This window comes from Myotis myotis, unplaced genomic scaffold (genome assembly GCF_014108235.1).
Source record: "Myotis myotis isolate mMyoMyo1 unplaced genomic scaffold, mMyoMyo1.p scaffold_m19_p_1, whole genome shotgun sequence".
Taxonomy (NCBI): Eukaryota; Metazoa; Chordata; class Mammalia; order Chiroptera; family Vespertilionidae; genus Myotis; species Myotis myotis.
In genome coordinates this window covers 5,128,971-5,151,408 of record NW_023416313.1, presented here as the reverse complement: position 1 = coordinate 5,151,408, position 22,438 = coordinate 5,128,971, and positions in this window count along the sequence as shown.

Below are 22,438 nucleotides of genomic sequence, written 5' to 3'. Positions count from 1 at the left end.
ATATTTTAAGATTAATTGCATCATTTCTTGGCTTAAATCCTTTAATACTTCCACACCCATGTAATGGGGTTGACCTCAACTATTCTCTGTGCAATTTTTAGCTAACACACATCCATTTCCACCAGCCTGGCATTCAAGATTGCCATTACCTATTTTCCTTTTTGTCTGATTGGTTTTTATTACATCCTAACAAACAATATAATTTGCTTATCTATTATAATTATTGTTTATTTGTGGTTCCCTCCTTCCTCACTAGAATGTCAGTTAGGCAAGAGCAGGTATCTTTCTATGTTTTGTTCACTGATATAGCAAAGTATCCAAAGTGATGCCTGACGTATATTATGTTCAATAAATATTCATTAAAATATAGATACTCATAGGTTTCGCTTTGTCCACATAGATGTCATTTATTTTTTTAAATATATTTTTATTGAGTTCAGACAGGGAAAGAGAGGGAGAGAGAGATAGGACATCACTGATGAGAGAGAATCATAGATCAGCTGCCTCCTGCAAGCCCCCTACTGGGAATCGAGACTACAATCTGAGCATATGCCCTGACCAGGAATCAAACCATGACCTCCTGGTTCATAGCTCAACACTTAACCACTGAGCTATGCCAGTTGAGCTATTTTTTTCTCGATGTATTAACCACTAGTAGTGATTAAATGCTTACTCCGTTCCAGGCATAGTTCTGATGAGCTTGCATGTCCTATCTCATTGAACTTTTATAGGAACTTTGCTATCTTCATCCTTCCATTCTAGTACATCACAATAGCCCAAGGCAGTAGTTAGTTAGCAGAGAAAGTCTTGGCATCTCAAGCCATAAGTCATGGTTTTGAGTCTTGACTCTACTACTTACCAAGTATAAGACAAATGATATAAACCTTCTTTGGATCAGTACTGAGGTTTACTCATTGGTGATACTGGGCATAATGATAGCACTGCCTCCTAAGACTGTTGTACTTCTAAGAGTTAACACATGGAAAGTGTTAGGATGACATCTGGAACAGGGTGTACACTAAACAAGTGTTAGCTATTATCATTACAATAAATATTTTATCAATTTTACACGTCTCATGAACCTGAGGCTCAGAGAAGCCAATTAACTCAGACACGGTGACATAGATAGTAAGTGGCATTTTAGGCCTCCAGCTCCCGCACGGTGTTTTTAACCCCCGTGCAACAAGGAACACAAAAGGAGGAGCCCTTTGGGGGAAAATATAATGAGTTGAAATGTGGATTTCTGTATTTTCACCCCAGGATATTTTTCACCTAAATTTAGACTTCCTAGAGATTATTGAATCTCTGGCTCTCTATTTAATTTTCCCTCCACACTGGCACGTAGCAGGCTTGATCTTTGGAAGACAGCAGGGTTCATGCGATTATTTTCTCAGCCTTTGCCAAAAGTCAGTCATTTAAAAGTTTTTGTGGCACATGACCAACTGCTTTACACTTTACACATCAGCTGCTCCGTGAAAAAGTTGAAAATGTGATAGATTTGCTGACAAGCATATTTTATGTTTGATGTGCATAAAGTTTTTGCAGTGATAAAAATAGAAGCTGTTAAGAGTTACTGAGTGGCTTGTTTTTCCTTCTGTCTCTTGCAAATTTTGATCTTGAGATAGAGCAGGTGTCTCACTTGTTTCCACCTGTATCTTCCACAACACGCACTTCCTTATTTATCAGAAAGTCTTCACACATAGTAAGTGCAGAGTTGAAAGCTGGTTGCCTTGGGGACAAATAGAAGAATAACAAATGTTGAGGACAAATAGAAGAATAACAAATGAATTGCAATTTTGTAGAAAAGATGAAAAACATGTATTTGTCAGGTTTGGTATTAAAACCTTAGGAAAATCCATAGTTGTCCCTCATTTGAAGCATTGAGGAGTCTGCTCAACACTCTCCCAGGTTCTCTAAGCCATGGGTACCCAGTAGGAGAGTGACTTTGTCACATTGTAAATCTAACCAGATTTCTCACTCATATAAAAAGGTCTTTCATGGCATCCCATTGGTGTAAAATGCAAAATCCTCACCATGACCAGGAAGGCCATGTATGATCTCGCCCCTCTCTGTGTGTCCTAGCCCTTCTCCTGCTAATCTCTCACTTTCTCATACCATTCCACCACACTAGACACTTATCTCTTAGCCATTCCAAGCTAGTTCTTGACTCAGAACATTTGTACTTATTGTCTGTCTTCATCATATGTATTTCTGTATAGTTGACTGCTTCTCATTGTTTAGAAGTCAGCTATGTTCTCTTCTTTTTGAGCCCTTCCCATAGTACACGACTAAAGTTATGGGCAGGGGTTTTTCCCCTCTTATTCTCTGCTATATCCTCATTATCCAAAGTGTCAACCACATAGTAGGTGCTTCATATTGCTGAGTGATTGACTGAATAATTTACTATGGATATATCTGCAATTCATAACGCTCCTCAGTGTCAAGAAAGAGTCATAGGACAAGTTCTATGGGATGCCATGCAAGGGAGCGATCGTGCTGGAGCCGTCATCATGCAGTGGCTCATAGGGAAGAGGTGGATCTCAAAGATGATTTACCATTGTTGTTGTTGTTATATGTACCTACTTAGTGCACACTATGTGTGGCACAATATTCTAAGTCTGTTCTATAGAGAGTCTTATTCAATCTTTGTAAAAACCCAGTGAGTTGAAACTCATTTTACAATGAGGGGACATGTCTTAGTTCATTTAGGATGCTGTGACAAAATACCAGGAACTGGATAACTTGTAAACAATGAACATTTATTTATCACAATCCTGGAGGGGGGGAGGGTTGAAGTCAGGGTGCCAGCATGGTTGGGTGAGGTCCCTCTTCCCTGTTGCAAACTTCTTCTCCTTGTGTCCTCACATGGCAGGTGGGGGGAATTTTCAGGGATTCTGTAAAAAGTTGAAAGCCTTTGGAGACGGGACCAGTATGGCTTGACTTGGGCTTTAGGATTATGGGAGAACAATTAGAAATTATAAGTTCAAACAAAAAAGTAATTGAGGTTTATTACCCAATTAATAGTTTTCAAAAGTATTTTGACTCACAACTATATATTTTGATTATCAGCAATCTCTGTGTTGTCACAGTCAGTATTATTAACTCCATTTTACAAATAAGAATAATTAAATTAAATTTAAAATAATGATATTCAGAAAGGGAAAATGATTTAAAATGTTCAAGGTCAAACGGGGAACATAACCTTGGTCTAGAACTTTTCAAAAAGTCATTTGGCCAAGTCTTGGACGTTCACCCGTGGAGAGAATCATAGTTGTCACAGTTGTTGCCTCTCATGTAGTGGCTCCTGTGTGAGGACCCCTCATCTGTGTGGGTCTATGGAAAAAGAGGTGGCGTTGCTAAGAAGTGAAGGGCAGGGACATCAGAGACAGACTCCTGGTTTTAAATATCTGCCCTGGATTTGCTCTATTTGTCTCTAAAGAGTTGTTCTTTGTTTGTTTGTTTTTTCTTACCTTGCTTTGCCTCTGTTGCAAAGGGTTGCTCTGTAAATCAGTGAACTAAAAATTATAAAGTGCTTAGACCAGTGCCTGGAATTAAATAAACTCTCTTAAATATCTTGTTGTGTATGATCCTCATAATAATTCCACAGGCACTGTCATTCTCTTTTAATGCCTGAGGGGATTGAAACCCACACTCAGGACACTATACCCCAGGAGTATACATGCTGGGGCACAGGAAAGCCCTTGGAAAGAATCACAAAACAATAATCACTCTTTCTGGCACATTTGTGCATTATCACGGACAGGGAAACTTAACAAAAATGAAGTCTTCACACATTACAATGTGATAAAGCTACATTTTCCTTTGACTGAGAATACTATAGAATGATGAATAATGAAGAAGATGTTGTCAGTATCTTACCAATGAGTTCACTGAGAATTTAATGGTTGAACAAGGCGAAAGCCCTTGAGAAATATTCCCCATTGTCCAATCTTATTATCTGCCTCATCTGATCTCTCACCTCCCCCTTGGATCTGATTTGAGCAGCGTTTAAGAGTACCTCTGGACATTGGATCAAAATCCTAGCATTTCTTTACTCTCTGTGTGAACCTAGAAAAGGCATGTCACTTCTCAGCATTTTCATTTCCTCATATGTAAAATGAACATAATGATTCTTAACTTTGAAAAAAATCTTCAAATTAACAATCTATATATAAATGTGTGGTGTAGGATCAGTATTTAATAATGATGACAAGAACACTAGCACATCCTACTTGTTGGTGCATATGGGTGCTCTAAACTTTCTTCTCCAAAGTGGTATTGTTACTTTTTGTGATTAAATCAGGTATTTCCAGAGCCTTAAGACCATCCCAGGACCCTTTTCATGGATTATTGCTTCTTACAATGTCCCTTGTGGCCCAAGAACAGTTCATTGTCAGAACAGAAAAGAAGCACTAATGACATCCATTAATAAGTGAAGCTGTTTCATGGTTGGTGAAGGAATGCTAGGCTTGAAGCCAGAAGGGCTTCGTTGAGATCATGCCTTCACTCTGTGACCCAGGAAAGTGTAATGAAGAAGCAAAGACTTGGACTCATGTTGTAATAGCTACTGACACAATTGAATATTAGTGATGCGACAAGCACCAGCCTAAGAGCTTTCCAAACATTGTCTCATTTAATCCTCTCAATGACCCTCATGAAGAAGATTGGTTATTTTCTCCATTTTTTTGCAGATAAGAAAATAAATTCAAGCATTAAGGACTAGCGTGAAATCACAGAGCTCGTAGGAAGGGGTGTGAACGCAAGCTATCCCATTTGGAGTGTTTGCTCTTACTCTAACCCCTGCAACGCAAACTGGTACCAAAATATGGGGTTTGGAGCCCCTGCTGGGATCTCATATGTTGACTTCTCTTTGCCATCTCTGTGTTACTGGGCAAGAGACTGGCCTCTCTGAGCCTTAATCTTTCTTGTCTGTGAATACTACATCTAACTTCCTGCTTGCGTGTAGGAGTCTGCAAGATGCCAGGCACTAGGGAGGATTGTATGAGCCTGAACAGAAAATGCTGAGTCCACCAGCACCAGGTGGTTCTCTACTCAATATCACCCACCTCCCACACAAATGACCCCGGCCTTGTGTCTTAGCAAGCTGTGCAACTCCAAATGAGTCAATTCAAACCTCTGAGTAGCCCATGACTGGAGGGGGGCTAACTGTGACTTGCCTGAACATGCTGTAAGGAAGATTAAATAGGAGAAATATGATACAGAACATCCCACACAACATAGTTGTTCCTATTTCTCTATTTAGGTAAACATTATATTGGGTTTAGAATATTTAGGTAGTAACTGCTCTGTCTACTTCATTGTATCAAATTAGATTATCCCTTTGATATAATTAATATGCTGATTAAATAAACACAAAAATACTATGTGGAAGCTGAGGATTACTATCATTGCTAAATTATTTTAATTCTATGGATAATTATAAAGAATGAGTAATTAACAGCACGTACTAAACTACCTAGTGCTTTTCAAGGTTATTTATTCATTTATTCAGCGCCCTTAATTTTATGAACCACTAATTGTTTATACATATATGAGAAAAGTCTGTTGTTTGTCTAGTTTGTTTCTAAGAATCGTTGATCCTAGAAGGGAGGAGGCATTTTTTAAAAGGAGTATAACTAGTGGATGTGAACACAGATTTAAAAACTCTAATATTCGTCTATCATTTCCTCATTATTTCACAATTATTATTCCATGTGCTGATGCTCAATCCCCTCATTTCTGGGTGATTGCCCTATTAATGGCAGAGTTGTGAGAATGGAATTAAATATTTGCACTCGGGGCTATGTGTAATTGAGCTTCTTCTCTGCTTATTGCAAGCTTTGGTGTTTTAAATTACTGCCAATACAAAGGTGGCCCTTGAAAATATGGCTAAAATGAGAAATCTTTTATATATGACACAAATCCTACAGAGACTTGGACTTTACATTTCATGTTCAGACACAGAATCTAATTTTTGAAACAAAGCACAGCTCTTTCCTAATTTAAAAAAAAAAAAAAATCCAGATTATATTGAGCAGTCACGTTGTCCCAGAAATGATGTCAATCACTGAAAAGGGAAAAACAATATGAATGTAAAATAGTTTAATATGCAACATTATCTCACTTAGCTCACTGTGCATCTTGAGGGAGTGACCGTCTGTATCCTTATTGGCAGGGACAAACCTGAAGCTTGTACATTCACCTGAGGACAAATACTTCATTGGGATCTACTGGGATTTGGGATATTGGGACCCACTATCTGGCAGGCACTCTACTTGATGCTTGGAACATATCTAGGAAGAGAACATGCAAAACCTCTATTCTCAATCTACTATTATTCTAGTGGTGCAAACAGATCATAAAGATTAAATATGCAAGTAGCAGATAGCTGTGAATAGCATTAAACACAAGGCTGGAAATAAGGAGCTATGGGGTGGTTCTGCAGACGGCGTTCCAGAGGAAGACATGGGAGTAAAGACTTAGAAAAAAGAGAGGTGGCACCACAGGGACAAAAATGGCTGAAGTTGTGAACAAGGAGGTGTGTGAGGGGGACGAGTTCAGACAGGTGGTGAGTAGGTGCCGGGAGCCGGTCCATGCTTGCTGTTTCAAGGGACCTGGCATATATGGCATACTGTTCTTAATATGTTTGCTCACCTTCTTGGCACTATGTGTTTTAACCAAGGTCTCTGAGAAAGGTTGTTTCCCCAGGTAGGGATTTTCCCCTGAAGTTAGGGCGGGAATAAAACCTCTTAACTAGTGCCAGGTGGGTAATTAATCACTTAAACTACGAACAATCATGCTTAAGCTACATAATCTTTACTCCCTGGAATGGAGATAAGAAACGCCCTAACCTTTGTAATAGAGATTGATAGGATTGAATCAACTGGTATAAATACAGATGTAATAAGACAGCAAGACACAGAACTTAGAATACGGAACCAAGAGAGCCAGAACTTAGAACACAGAACTTAGAACACAGAACTTCGCTGGAGAGAACATGGCAAAAGATCCTGGACTGAACCTGACTACAGAAATTGGCAAGAGAACCTGACTAGACCCTGGTGACTGAACCTGGCTGGAGAACCTGGACTGAACCTGGCTGGAGAACTTGGACAGAACCTGGCTGGAGAACCTAGCAAGGGAACATGGACACAGAACCTGGCTGGAGATCTGAAGCAGAACCTCTCTGGAGATCGAGACCAGAACTTGGCTGGAGATCCTGGCTGGAGATCCTGGCTAGGCTGCTGATCAACTGAACGCTGCCTCCATGTCATTCCTTCTTTGCCGACTCCGTCCACACCTTTGGGGACCCCTGGACCTGCTGGGGTTGGACTCCGGCAAGTAGGGACCAGATGCTGCAGAACTATGTAGGTGATGGCAAAATTTCAGACTTTATTTCCAGTAACTAGAGGCCTGGTGCACGAAATTCGTGCATGGGTGGGGGGGTCTCTCAGCCCAGCCTGCAGCCTCTCCAATCTGGGACTCCTCAAAGGATGTCCAAAACTGGTAGTCCGACATCCCTCTCACAATCCGGGACCACTGGCTCCTAACCGCTCACCTGCCTGCCTGATCGCCCCTAACTGTCTCTGCTTGCTGGCCTGATTACCCCCTAACTGCCTTCTGCCAGCCTGATCACCCCCTAACTGCCCCCTGCTGTCCTGGCCTCCCCCTAACTGCCACCCTATTGGCCTGGCCACCTCTAACCACCTCTGCCTCAGCCCCTGTCATCATGGCTTTGTCCAGAAGGAAGTCGGACGTCCGGAAGATGTCTGATTGACTCGGTCTAATTAGCATATTACCCTTTTATTAGTATAGATGGAGAGGCATTAAAAGTTTTAAATCAGAGTGGGTATTTCACTCTTATTTTATTAAAAATCTATTTTTATAGATTTCTGAGAGGAAGGGAAAGAGAGAGATAGAATCATCAATGATGAGAGAAAATCACTGATTGGCTGCCTTCTACACACCCCACACTGGGGGTTGAGCCCGCAACCCAGGCAGGTGCCCTGAATGAGAATTGAACCATAACCTGGTTCATAGGTCGATGCCCAACCACTCAGCAACACCAGCTGGGCCATTCTTTTAAAGAAATCTTTTAGCTGTTATGCTCTGGTATGGACAATAGAGAGCCAGGGTAGAGGCAGGGAAACCAGTCAAGTTGCAGGGTGGCCCAGGAGAAAGATAATGTCACCTAGAACTGGGGTAGTGGGCTCAGAGACTTGGCAGGTTCCAGAAACAGGGTTTGTGTTAGATTGAATAGGAGAGGAAGAGAAAAAGGGATAAATTGTGGATTTTATTTTTTAAAAATATATTTCTTTATTGATTTCAGAGAGGAAGGGAGAGGGAGAGAGAGAGAGAAAAAAAACATCAATGATGAGAATCATTGGTTGGCTGCCTCCAGTACATCCCCTACTGGGGATGGAGCTCACAACCCAGGCATGTGCCCTTGGCCAGAATTGAACCTGGGACCCTTCAGTCTGCAGGCCAACACTCTATCCACTGAGCCAAACCAGCGAGGGCTAAATTGTGGATTTTAGGCTTAAACAATTGGATTCACGAAAGTTTCATTTACTGTTAAGAAAAATTGTGGACATAGAGTTTTTTGTTTGTTTATTTTGCTTTTTAAAAATAATTTGGACATATTGCTTGAAATATAAAACTAAATGTATCCAAATTAGGCCAGTGAATATATATGTTTGCAAGTCCAGATGTTTGTCTCATAGGGTTTTCAGCCTATTGAAGTTACCTAAGTCAGGGACAAGCATGAGACGACCTGAGGGAAGAGTTTATGTATGGAAAAGAAATGAACATTAACCTGAGCTATGGGCTTGGACACGTAGAGAAGATAAAAATTTGCTCAACATTTCCTAGGTTATAATTGGAAAATTTAAACCCTGTCTGACCCCAAAGTCCATACTTTCATGTTTTGTTGCCTGTTATATACTATTTTAAGTAAGCTTTTAATAATAAGTAGACCTTTGACATCCAGGGATGCTGAGAAGGGCCCTACAGGCTAAGGACACTGTCATATTTATGGCACAAAAGTTGAAGGGGACAGAGAGGGCTCAAAGATGGCAATTTTGTGTTCAGTGTGGTTTTAGTGTACAGTCTGGGGAGAAACACGTTGGGAAATGAATCCATCCAACATGTAGGAATTGGGAAAGAAAACAGCTATAGGTCTTTTTTTTCTTCACTGACCAGGGATTCATTTATAAAGATGATGTTCTAACTTATGACAATTCAGAAATGTAGAGGATCACTTATGGGAATGTTTTATTGTCATTATATATGAACTGGAGGCCCAGTGCACAGATTTGTGCACCAGTGGGGTCCCTGAGCCCGGCCTGCATCCTCTTGCAATCCGGGACTCCTCAGGGGATGTGGGAGAGCTGGTTTCAGCCCAGTCCTCGCAGGCTCAATCCAGACAGCAGGGAGCCCAATCCTGTGCGTTGAGTGTCTGTCCCCTGGTGGTCAGTGCACGTCATAGCGACTGGTTGACTGGTTGTTCGGTCACTTAGGCTTTTATATATACGAGTAGCCCTGCACATGAATCCGTGCGCCAGTAGGTCACTGCCGCCCTTCTGTAGCTCTCCGCCCACTGCCACCCCCTCCTGTAGCTCCCCCCCTCGCCCCCTCCTCATAGCTTCCTGCCCTGCCCCCTCATGTAGCTCTCAGCAGCCCGCTTGTACCTCACTGGCCCACCCTCCCACTGATCCGTGATTTGGTCGTGATGCACTTGGTTGTTATGCCCTGAGGCATAAGGCTAATTAGCATATTCCTCTCTTATTATATAGGATAGATAGCTGTATGTAAAAGGAATTAAACAGTTGTTCTCTGTGACTCTCAAAGATAGAGTTAAAAACAGGCATTTTTCAGTGAGTCAGATTTATACTCAGTTAAGAAAATGAATCCCAAAGTGGCTGACCTCTCTAAACACAATTGTTTCAAAATGTTTCCAGTCGCCACAAGTGTTCAAACACACATTAGGTTCAACATTCAGTAAAATGTTCCTTACTTGTCACTTGCGTGTGTTTTTTTTCCCTTTCAACTTTCCAGTACTTGAAGTGTCTTATTCTGTTTGGGCCACTATAATAAGAATTCCATAAGCTGAGTGGCTTTAATGACTAACATTTATTTCTCACGGTTCTGGAGACTGGGACGTCCAAGATCAAGATACTGGTAGATTGGGAGTCTGGTGGGAGCCCACTTTCTGGTTCATAGACAGCAAGATCTGGAAGCAGAGTTCTGAAGACTGAAACTTGGAACAGAATGAAGTGTTTAAAATATAATCTACCAATCTCTCTTTTATATCTAGTTATATAGACCACAGGGCTTTGCTGCCATGAGCAAAAAGTCTTCAGAGTCAATACAGCCTCCGCTCAACTGGAGAGAGATGGGGCCAGAGAATAAATTGACCCCTCTACTCTTCTTCTGACCATTGTCACTGAGCAAGCAAGTGCTCTTGCTAACGACACTTTCATTCATGTGCATTATTTTCTAAGAGGTTTCTTTGTCCCTGGTGCCCCTCAACACAGGACCAACTGATATATCTGGGCATGTGTGAATTGGAAAATAATTAACTATAGGATTATTTCTTAGGAACTGTCCATTCATTGAGTTTTACTTAACTGTATCCTGTTTTACTTAAAAATACCCTGGTCCTTTTGGATTGGAAGAAAAAGAAAGGAGTGGAGGGAGAAATACATTAGATATCCTAATTAATCTTAGTTAGCTATGAGCACAATAATGTTGCAGAACAAAATGTCCCAAAATTCAGTACTTTAAAAACAAGCTTTTGTTCTTCTGTCCATGGATATTTATGGCAACGGTGGTTTGGCTGATCTAGGCTAAGTGGTTCCTCTTTAGACTGTGGGTCACCTGGGCGTGAGTCCAGGCCCTGGATTGTGTTTAGACCCACTTCTATCTGCTTATTTTTAATTATGATTTTTTGTTTTAGCAGAAAAAATAAGAAACATTCTTCTCATGGACAATTGCCCGAGCCCAAGACCAAGAGTCTAATATCACTGGGTACAGAAGTTTACTCTGCCCACAGTGAGAACTAGAACCCAAATTCTCATCCAGCCTAAATCAGATAACACAGATGTGCATGACATCAGGGACATTTCCTCTTACAGGTAAGGTGCTCTATTTCTCATGTTAACCTGAACTATGTACCTTACATTTGAATTTGAGAGGCAACTTGCAAAATGCAAGACCATAAAGGATTAATCTCAGCCTTGGCTTCCTCATGTCCCGGATTTCATTCAAAATTGTTAGGTTGCTTCACAATCCATGCCTTTGCCTGTAAAGTGGCTTTTGCCAGAAACACAATCCCTGACCCCATCTTTGTCATTTTGACAAATACATTCTCTCATATTTCAAAACTCAGATCAAGGGACTCTTTTCTTAGAATGTTTCCAGTGTTTGGCAGTTAGTAAGTGGCTAACAGTTTTTGTTGCTGAATAAATAATCACATCTAAACCCTTCCTTCTAAAATGAATTAAACAGAGACCTAGAAAGTAAAAGTGACTTATTCTAAGTGACACAGTATACAGTCCCTTTAAAAAATTTTATCCAGAAGTAGTGACAGATGCAAACTGCAGGTCGCCAGTCCTTAGCAATATTAATCTACTTGAGTCATTTAAATGGCCAGCTCTCAAAGACTTTCAGATTAACACTTAGAAAATCCATTGAATTGAAAAGTCTTAATTTTAATGTCATTTCTTTAATAATTTAAGACCATGATAACTTTAAACTCACCTTCCTCCTTTTTAAATCACTGACTTAGAGTGAAGTTCCTTCTTCTTGGTCTTTATAAAAAAAAAATTCTAAAAAAGCACACATCTAAAATAAGGTCAAGAGAAAGAGTGGGGCAGCACCTGCTGTCAGATAAAGTTTATGGCATATTTGGGGCATTTGGATGGAATAGTCACAGTAGGAAATGAGTGACAGCTGAGCAAAGCAAACCTGGTCTCATGAATATTATCATTTTTGCCTCCCTGGGGCACATGCATTCTATTCTGCCTCCATTGCTCTATATTTATTTATGGTGACTTCTCCTGCACCTCTCTTAGACCAAGTCATTTGGATGGGCTTATTCCCATGTAACTCAGCCCCAGAAGAGGCACAGGACTCCAGTGTGGGTAGCAAGCATGTCTATCCCCTGGCCACAAAGGACAGAATGCTCAACACAAAGCACTCCAAAACGAATTCTATTCCATAGCTTTTCCTGCAGCTCTTAAGATAGAAAATAATAACCTTTGCTGTTGATCTTACATATGAAAGTACTGTATATCCTTTTACCAGTGCAAGTGTCTTCCCTTCTGTCACTGTATTAATCCATCAGGACCAATAGTTGGAGAAGAATTAAATCCTTTAAAGCTCCTGGATATCGTGGTGTCTGAAGCCAGATCACTGGCAGGAATTCTCATATCTGCGAGCTAACATTTCCCATTTTCTCTCACAGGAGTTTGAATTGGCTTCTGACACTTTGAAATGTGAGTGAGGTCTCTGACTGCATCTGGGAGCTCTCCAAGTAGCTCTCGGAGCTTATGATAGAGAGTCAGGCCAGGCGGGTGGCTTATGTGCTGAGCCTGGCAGCAGGCCTATGGGGAAGGCCCAGCAGGCGGTGGGGGAGGTCCAAATGATCTGATTGATAAGGGAGAGCTTCAGCAGGGAATCCAACAGAGAAAGGTGGTGCCAATTCTCCCCATCCTTCTGCAGAGCACTGAGTGTTTATAGTCCATTCTTGCATATGTTGCATATAACATCCAGTATCTTCAGCCAATACTCAAGAGAAGTTATAGTTTTCTTTAGATCATGTCACCTGGAACTGGTAAATCCAGATGTCTGGCCCACATCCTTTTGCTGCTAACTGATGTAATGCTGTTTATAATTTGAAAGACAGGAGATGAAAGGAAACAGAGAGCAGTGAGTCTGAAGGCAGTTAGTGACACTCAACCCCAGATGCAAACCGATAGAAACCATGAGTGGACCAGTGATGCACTTTTATTCAGGGTTTAAGGAAGAAATCTAGTGATTGAAATTAGAAAACATGCCGAAACCGGTTTGGCTCAGTGGATAGAGCGCAGCCTGCGGACTGAAAGGTCCCAGGTTCAATTCAGGTCAAGGGCATGTACCTGGGTTGTGGGCACTTGCCCAGTGGGGGATGTGCAGGAAGCAGCTGATCGATGTTTCTCTCTCATCGATGTTTCTAACTCTCTATCTCTCTCCCTTGCTCTCTGTAAAAAATCAATAAAATATATTTAAAAAAAAAAAAAAGAAAACAAAGTGAGAAACTAGACACAAAATATAGTAATAAATTACATTTAAAAAGTGTTAGAATAAAGGCCTAGGAGCAATTTTTTTTAAAGCATTAAAATGTTTGAGCAGTACCTGTACTTAATGACACTCATTAAATGCTCATGATTTTCCTGTAGAGACAATGAAGAATTTAAGGATTGTTACAGGTAAAGTTTCAGAAGTAATATGGGAATGTTGGGAAAATGAGAAAGAATATGAAAAATAATGAAGAAATGCCCTAACCGGTTTCACTCAGTGAATAGAGCATCGGCTTGCGGACTCAAGAGTCCCAGGTTTGATTCCGGTCAAGGGCATGTACCTTGGTTGCGGGCACATGCCCAGTAGGGAATGTGCAGAAGGCAGCTGATCGATGTTTCTCTCTCATCGATGTTTCTAACTCTCTGTCCCTCTCCCTTCCTCTCTGTAAAAAATCAATAAAATATATTTTAAAAAAATAACGAAGAAATGCCAGTTGAGGCTAGGTTGTGAGGTTGCATGAATTTCTTATTAATTGGGATTTACTATGTTCTTAAGGAAAATAAAAAACATTAGAGTTAATATATATATATAGCTAATATGCAAAATGTCCCCTCAGGAGTTCAACCGGGAGACCAGGAGTTCAATCGCTTGCTATGATGTGCACTGACCACCAGGGGGTGGTGCGGAATGAAGGAAGGCCTAGGCCAGGAGCTGGAAGGCCCCGATTGGCCTGATTGAGGGCTAGGCCTAGGGACCCTACCTGTGCACAAATTTTGTGCACCAGGCCTCTAGTTATATATAATTTTTTCCTCATCTCTTCCCAAATATAACTCAGGGCTTATTGGCATCAAATATAAATCATGCTGCATTCGGGGTCAAAATTCTGACATTTTGACAGGTATAAAATAGAGAACCAGGTTATAAAATCACTTGGGCAACTTTTCTTTTAATCATTTGCCTTATATAATGGGTTTTAGCCATTCATCAAAGGGACTGTAGATGTCATTTTCTAATTTGCAGTCTATTTGAGACCTACTTGGGGAGATTTAATTGTCATTCTTCATGGGAGAATTTTGGAGCTAGTTTATCCACACAGCATAGTTCAGATCTGCCACTAAGAAGCTGTGCCATCTTGGGGAAATCATTTTCTATTTCTGGACTTGAGTATCATTACACCTAAACTAACGTAAAGGACTTGGAATCAAACTCAACTGCAATAAATGGTTCATTCCATGTCCAATATTCTGAGTTCCATTGCAATTAGGAGAAATGGAATGTTTGTTCTTAATGTGCAAGCATTTTAAGGATGAAGAAACACAGAAACATCCTCCAAGTCTTCTGCGGTTATAAGTGAGAGCCATGCAGACTCCTCTCTGTGAAGCAGGTGATACTATGATTGCCTGCACTCAAACCACCGACTTGGAATGACCTCGGTCTCTGATGATATTCATAGTTGATTCTGAGTGAAGATGTGTCTTTAATTTTTTTGTTTGGTTGGTTGTTTTGTTGACTGATTAGACATATTGTTCATGTAAATGAACATAGATTTGTAGAAACTGGCCACCTGATCACTGTTTCATTCCCTTTGGTTTACCATGGCTGCTATCTAAATTCAATGGATTTCATCTGTCTCACAGAATCAAGTGAAGCTTTTGAAAAATATATATATATATATATATATATATATATATATATATATATATATATATATATATATTTAAGAAGAAACATTTGACAATTTGTAAATGCTTTTATAGATTTATTTAAAAATTCAATGACAAAAATGAGATTATGTTTTCATGATGATGATATTAATATAAATTTCGGTAAGATGCCACATCATAGTAGAATAATGCTGTTACTTAATTTGCACAACTACAGTACAGAAATGTGGTTGGCACTGTCTGTGTGACACCTGTAAATTAAACTTGCATTCCAACAGCAACATTTTACCAAACAAAATTAAATCTGTGCTTGTTAAAAAAAAGTACAAATAGTCTTACACATATGCATTTGGAGTAGTTGTACTACAAAAATTTTTATGTAAGACTGGTGTGAAATAAAACAACTATATGCTTAAGGATGGTACATATGGTGTCTCTCTGCTGTTCATCTCCAATCTGATTCTGGAAATCTTGGGATCCACTTTATAACTCATTCTAAGTATCCTAAGGAGAAAGTGAATATGTTTGAAACAGATTCTTTGACTTTCTCTGTATGGTTTTCAAAATAAATTATAAATTTTTATCACAGTATTTAATAATTAGGAACTTAAAATTACAAACTTCAACTACTGAGGCCTTGAACCCATTTTTACCTTGCAAACTAGAAAACCTTAAGTTTATTTTTACAACAGGAAGGAAAGGATTGAGCAAAATAACTGATGAGTTCAATATTTAACTTTGACATTAAATAATTAATTATATTCTATATATTTCAACTGAGGGAAGAATGTTGAGATGAAGTGTCTCTATTATACTGGATGAATTTATATTCTTTATCCAATGGGATGAAGTTAAGGTGGCCTACAATTTTGCTGCATTTAAATTTAGTGTAAAAAATGATATAGGGACAACTTAGTTGACTTGTTTCTAATAGAAATATCAGTCAAATAAATGAATTCTGACTGAGGGGGAAAAGGCCATACCTTTGAAGATAAATACATTTAAGCTAAAATATTTAAATAATAAAATTTAGAAATGAAAATAGATTCAATTTAATAAAGTTATTTTTAACTTTACTAGGCATCTTCACAGTTTACTTAATTAAAAATAGTCTGTTCTACAAAAAAATAATTAATTGAAAATGTCAACAATTTCCAATTTATTAACCATAATGTAAAACTTGAAGGTAACTACATGGATTTTATGAAAAGTGTTAAAGACAATTTTTTTTGAATTTCCCCCCAGAAAATAATTACCTGTAACTGGTGTTATAGGCAGATATGAATAAGAAACTAACTAATTCAAGTAACAAATATATATTAATGGCCAATTTATTTTCTTTTTAACCAAACAATGAATATAAACAATTATTTTACTGTGCTCTACTGTATATGGATATTATAAATAAATGTTATTTTATTCTTAAAAAGGATTTTATATTTGCAAACCTATTTTGAAAATAACTATCTTGAAAGTTCACCTGTAGTAAAACCTGTTAGTCAATCAATAATGACATGAAAATATATTTTGCATTCACTATCTCAACCATGAATTATTTCTAACTTAAGTCATGTGGTTAGTCACCACACATCTACTTTCTTCAATGTTCAGTTAGGCATTGGCCAACAGTCTTATACTGATGAGAAACCAAAGAGTAGGATAGTGATTCTCCATTGCCTATCTCACACTCATCTGTTCTTCTCTGTATGGAAGTAAGATTTATCTTTTGCTAAGTTAGTGTTTCTTAAGGTACCACTCAAGCAAACACCTACTGTCCAACATCTGAATTATGTGAGAAGGGTATGACTGCAGATTCAAAGGTGCCGAACCAGGTATATAGAATCAGAATCCTGGAGGGGAGCAGAGAATTAGCATATTTAGTAGTTTTTCAAAGGGTATCTAAAAATTGAAACCTGCAAAGAACAAGACTCAAACCATGACTCTTGTCCACTTTCCAGGTGTGCTGTAATAAATGCAATATCCTACTCCATGCACCACGCCAGACCTCTAATCCTCTACAGCAAAAGGTCACTTTCTTCAGGATATGGAATTCATCCTTGAATCCCCGATATTGTATGTATCCAGAATTGAATGTATCATTGGATGTCAAAGAATAGGACATGATGAAAAGAGAAAGGAGCAGAGAGGAAGAGAACATCTGCATTGATCTATTAGGTTGAAGAATCATCCTTCATCCCCACCTATAGGAAAAGGTGGCTTTGCTTTACCTAGTCAGCACAGTCCCTACATCTCTAAATAAGAGGCAGAAAGTGAAGTTGAGCTACAGCACATCAATGCCTTTGTCCTGAGAAGCCATGCTTTTTCAGGCCAGAATGAAGTATGGATATAGTCCAGAGTTATGCTCATAAGCCAACTCCATCTTACCCGTCATTGGCAGGAACTTCCTGGGCTTTGTTTTATGGTTCTTGGTTACCATTAGTAGAACTTTTATAAAAATCTCATAGTTTAAAATCCATGTTCTTCATGTTGCTCTCTTACATAGTGTTCTATGAGCAGGTCTCTGCGATTGAGACCACATAAAAGGAAAGAGGGAGGAAAGAATTGAGCTGATTTCATTAAATACATGCATACATATAGATTTGACCAAGAGAATATTGGTGCTATTCAATTTAAGGGAGAATTAGGATCGAGGAAACTGGGATATAAATGGTAACAACACGAGTTTTTATTTTTACTTATTTATTAAGCTTTTAGACAATTAGTTTTGGTAAGTATTCAGGCTCATATTCTCGTGAAGTGGTGAAGGGTAAGCAGAATGAACTTCTGAAATCTAAATATAAAGAGGACACAGTTGTGCTAAGTGAAGTAAGTCAGAGAAAGAAAAAAGACCTTATGGTTTTACTTATATGTGAGGTCTAAAGAGAAAAATAAATAAACAAAATAGAAAGAGACTTATAGATACACAGAATAGACTGATGGTTGTCAGAGGGGAGGAGGTTGTCAGAATGAAGGGACTGAGAATTACAGATTGGTAGTTATAGAATAGTCTAAGCACTGTGCTGTAAACCTGAAACTGATACAGAATAATATTGCATGCAAACTATAATCTATAATAATAAAAGCATAATATGCTAATTGGACTGGGTGTCCTTCTAGACAACCTTCTGGATGAAGGTGCGCTGGCAGGGGCCAAACCCCAGCAAGAATTTTGTGCATCAGGCCTCTAGTTAAAAAATAAAATTAAAAGAAAAGAAGACAGAATTGAAGGATTGTGAACAAATGTACCCTTGGTCAAAATTATCAGACATAACAGTGATGATAACAATTGTGCATCATTTTACTATTTGAAGTAATTTTTAAAAAGACAGTGGACTCTTTTCAAGAAAACAAAACAAACAAAAGAATTAAAAGCAAGAACAGTTAGAAAGGCGACTGAGGGAGGGAGATTCAGTGACATGAAGTCAAATAGAGGAAAAACCATCCATGGTTAAAGCCAGAATTTTTTTTCAAGGTGAGAGAGAATGAATACAGTGTCATGCTGACTGGTCACTTGGGAATTATCACTGAGTATTTTCTAACCTAATTTTTATTGATGTCTCAAGTAAATATTCCCAATACTTACATTCCCTGTTCACTGTGGTTTTCCCCTTAGAACACAGGGAATGATGTTTCTTTCCTTTAATTGACCAACAAGCTCAACATGGAACCTTAGGGACCACGGGTCACCAATGGGACCAGACTCTCCTTTGTTGTTCTTGCATGGCAGGACTGAGCGAATTCCTCAGTACATCCACCACGGAAAAAGCCTGGAATTTCAAACTGCAAGTGACTTGAAGAGGGGAGGAGGAACTTGAAATGCCTTTTATTTTATTTTATTTTTAAAGAACGTCTCCATGTAAGGGGCAAAGAATAGATCCTCTGCCATAAGTGTTTCACCAGGCAGTTTTTTAAATTAATGTAGTTTAACTATTACATTAACTTAATGGCTATTTTCCCCTGCTTTAACCATGTTAAATGTGCCGGCAATAATGAGCTTCTAATGCTGTCTCTTTTAAGTCTCAGAGGCATCTTTAGAGCTGCTGCTTATCTCCTGGATCATAAAGCTGCATAATTTAGTATTCAAACAATTCATTTAAAAGCGAGGCCCTTGGAATCACCGTAAAATTAATCAGAACAAAGTCATCTTAACCCATCAGTTTGGTTTATAGCTAGTTAGCGAATTTGCAAGTGAAAGTGAGATAGAAATGTTGACTGAGCTGCAATTGTTTTTTTTGTTTTTTTTTCCTGGATGGAGTACCTATTCCAAGAGATATCAACACAGATCATGGGCCACATTTCCAGTGATTCCTTTGTAACTGTGATAAATCCGGACTTTAACTTTGTCCTATACTGTAAATCCCAGAGCTACTTCTCAGCTATATATTGTTTTACTCTCCCTTTATTATTTTATTTTTAATTAATTCATTTATTGAATTCCAAATTTGACAACTAGGGGAAATTTTGTCACAAGTTGGAGTGATCAATTAGAATTACTATTATTTTATTTGAAAACAGCTTTTAGAAATTTTTCAAGTTATTTTGATGATGTTTTTCAATTATTAAGACCTTGATGGGGACCCAAGGACTTAAATTTCCAGAATTTTCAATTACTAACAGGAAGTATAGCCCTACTAGGGGCCTGGTGCACAAAATTCGTGCACATTAAAAGAGAACTAATTAGAGGAAATATTTTAATGTTGCTATTTTCCCTTTCTCTATAACAGAAGTGTTAGAGATGTAAGAAAATTAGTAAAATGTATATGAAAATCTCCCTCCTGTCAGAGTCTGGGGCATGCTGCGGGACCCAGAGTCAAGTCCCCGCCCACCAGCACGTGCCTCGAAATCCTGAGAGACCCAGACCAGGCCGGCCCCATCCCCATCAAGCCCCGCAGGGCAGGGGTCACAGCCTCATGTCCCCTGGCCCTGGTGCAAGGGTGTGAGGGCGCGAGGGTGCGAGGGCACAATGACCATTTGCATATTAGCTCTTTATAATATAGAACTAGAATATCTTGAAGCTCTAAAGCTGTGTTAAACTGTCCTGGGGAGTTGTTGTCTTAGTGAAATCCTCTAGTTTCTCAAGCATATCTGTAACTCATGTTTAGAAAGAGTTGAATTTTTTTAACTGCATTTTAAAATTCCGTCTGGAATGTGAGAAGGACTGGGCTATGAATTGTATCTACTAGTAGGTCCTGGAGAAGTAGCCTGGTCTCTTACCATAAGCACCACAGTTCAGAGTGGCATTCCCCAAGGTTTGACACATGGAATCTCAGAAAATGTTAAATAAATCAAGGGGAGGTACATGCACAGATGTGGAAAGGATGAGTTATCCTTATTTTTCCAAAAATACCTTAGCCAAGTCAGATCCTTGAAAAGTCTAGAGCACAGGTTAACAAACTTTTATAGGAAAGCGTCAGATAGAACATGTTTTAGACTTGGCAGATTATTTGCTCACCTTTGAATCTCAACTCTCTCAACTTTGCCTTCATAGTACTACAGCCACCATGGATTACACCAGCAGAAAGGGCATGGCCATGTTCCAGTAAAACTTTACATATAAAACTGATGGCATGTTGCCAAACCTGGATTAGGGAGCATGAATCTCTAATAGAAAAAAACTATTGGGATTTAAACACAAATTTTACCATAAAATCATGTTTCTTTTGTTTGAGAATCATCTTGTGAATCTATTGTATGAAAGAATATCCATTATGATATGGAAGTATAATGGGAAGAGTGGGCTTTGTCATCTAAGTGACATATGCCAAGGATTTAGCACTTCAATTGGATAACTTCATGACCATTGACAAATTGCTTAACTTTTCCAGCCACATTGAATCCATTTGTGAAGTAGTGTATAACTACTGGCACTTTATACAGTTGGTGTGTGGATTAAAGGAGAATGTATACATTATTTTATGCCATGTGCTGGCCTTCAATAAGAATGAATCTCCTTATGATGGTTACTTATCTCCTTTCAAAGACTGTTCTTAGTCCCTTTTACCTTTTGGGTACTTGATTTATTGGAGTGATCACTTATCAAGTTGTATAAATGTCTAATCACTATGTTGTACACCTAAAATTAAAATAGTATTGTATGTCAACTGTAATTAATAAACAAATTAACAAACAAAATAAACTAAAGACTATTATTACTAGATTTATTGCATTTTACTTTTATTTGTGTTTTCTAGTCTTCCCCTTTAGTACACAGCAAACGAATGTGAAGTTTCTTAATGTGAGCTTGTGAATGTCAGTGAGCAGATCCATTCTTGTCTCTAGTCATGGGTCATTTAACATTTCTCAGTGTGGCTGGATTCCTCTGAGCTATTTGGCTTATTTTAAAGCTCAGGGGTTCTCTGTAAAGTAGTTTTGTTAGCAAGAGCTGAATAAAGGATGCTGAAGGCTGGAATTAGGGCTCATCCTGTCACTCAGTCTTTTCCTTGTTATTTTTTATAATAGTATCAAACATTTATTGAGGGTTCACAATTCAACAAGCCCTGTCCTCAGGTCTTTCTGTGTATTGACTCACTTAATCCTCAAAATATTCCTATGGGATAGTTACTAAATTAAACCTGAGGTTAGAAATAAAGAAACTGAGGCATAGAGTGAGTGCATGACTAGCTGTTCAAGGCTACACCACTGGTAAGTGCAAGAGCCAGAATTCAGGGCCAGGTGGCCTGCCTCAAAGCTCTCCCAAACGCCCACTACACTATTTCCACTCTGGAGGAAAATTTAGCATCTTCCTTCAGAAAATACTTTTGGAGCATTTGCTAAGATATTTCGGCTCTCTGAAATGAGATCATTTGGGTAACCTGAGGCAGTGCTGTGTGGTACAAAGGACCCCAGCATCCAGGTAGGATAAATCTTGATCAATGCTGACTCTACCACTCACTGCTCCAGTGACCTCACACCACTTATCATTTCGAAGCCTTCATTTTTGCAACCAAAAAAAAAAAAAAAATTAAGAAAAAAGAAAAGATAATTATACCTACCTCATGCATTTATTTTGGGAATAAAAGATTAGTTATGCAATTACAGTCCCAGGCACTGAAGAGGTCTCATAAGTGCTCTTTCCTCTCCACCTCTCTCCTCATTATTATCTAAGGGGTCTCAAATGGAGCCAGGCAAGCCAATAACTGTTATTCAAGGATTTCACTTGAGAAAAAAATGGGCAGTCTTCCCCTAACATGCCTTCCCTTCTCTTTTAAACAGCTCCCTTCTTTCCCCCTGCCCTCCCCCAGTGATTTGGTGCTCTCATGCCAATTTTTTCAGCGAACAGTAATATTTCCTTATATGTGATTAGTACTGGACTTTCAAATCCCTTTACTACTGTCTTCTTATTCCAGCCATCCCCCATAAAAATTCAGTGAAGGAAAACATTGCTATCCCATGTGTAAATAAGAAATCTGACCCTTATCATGTAAGGTACTTATATAGCCAACCACTAAGGAGAGGTGACACCAGAGTTTGAATCTTCTTATCACAATATACCA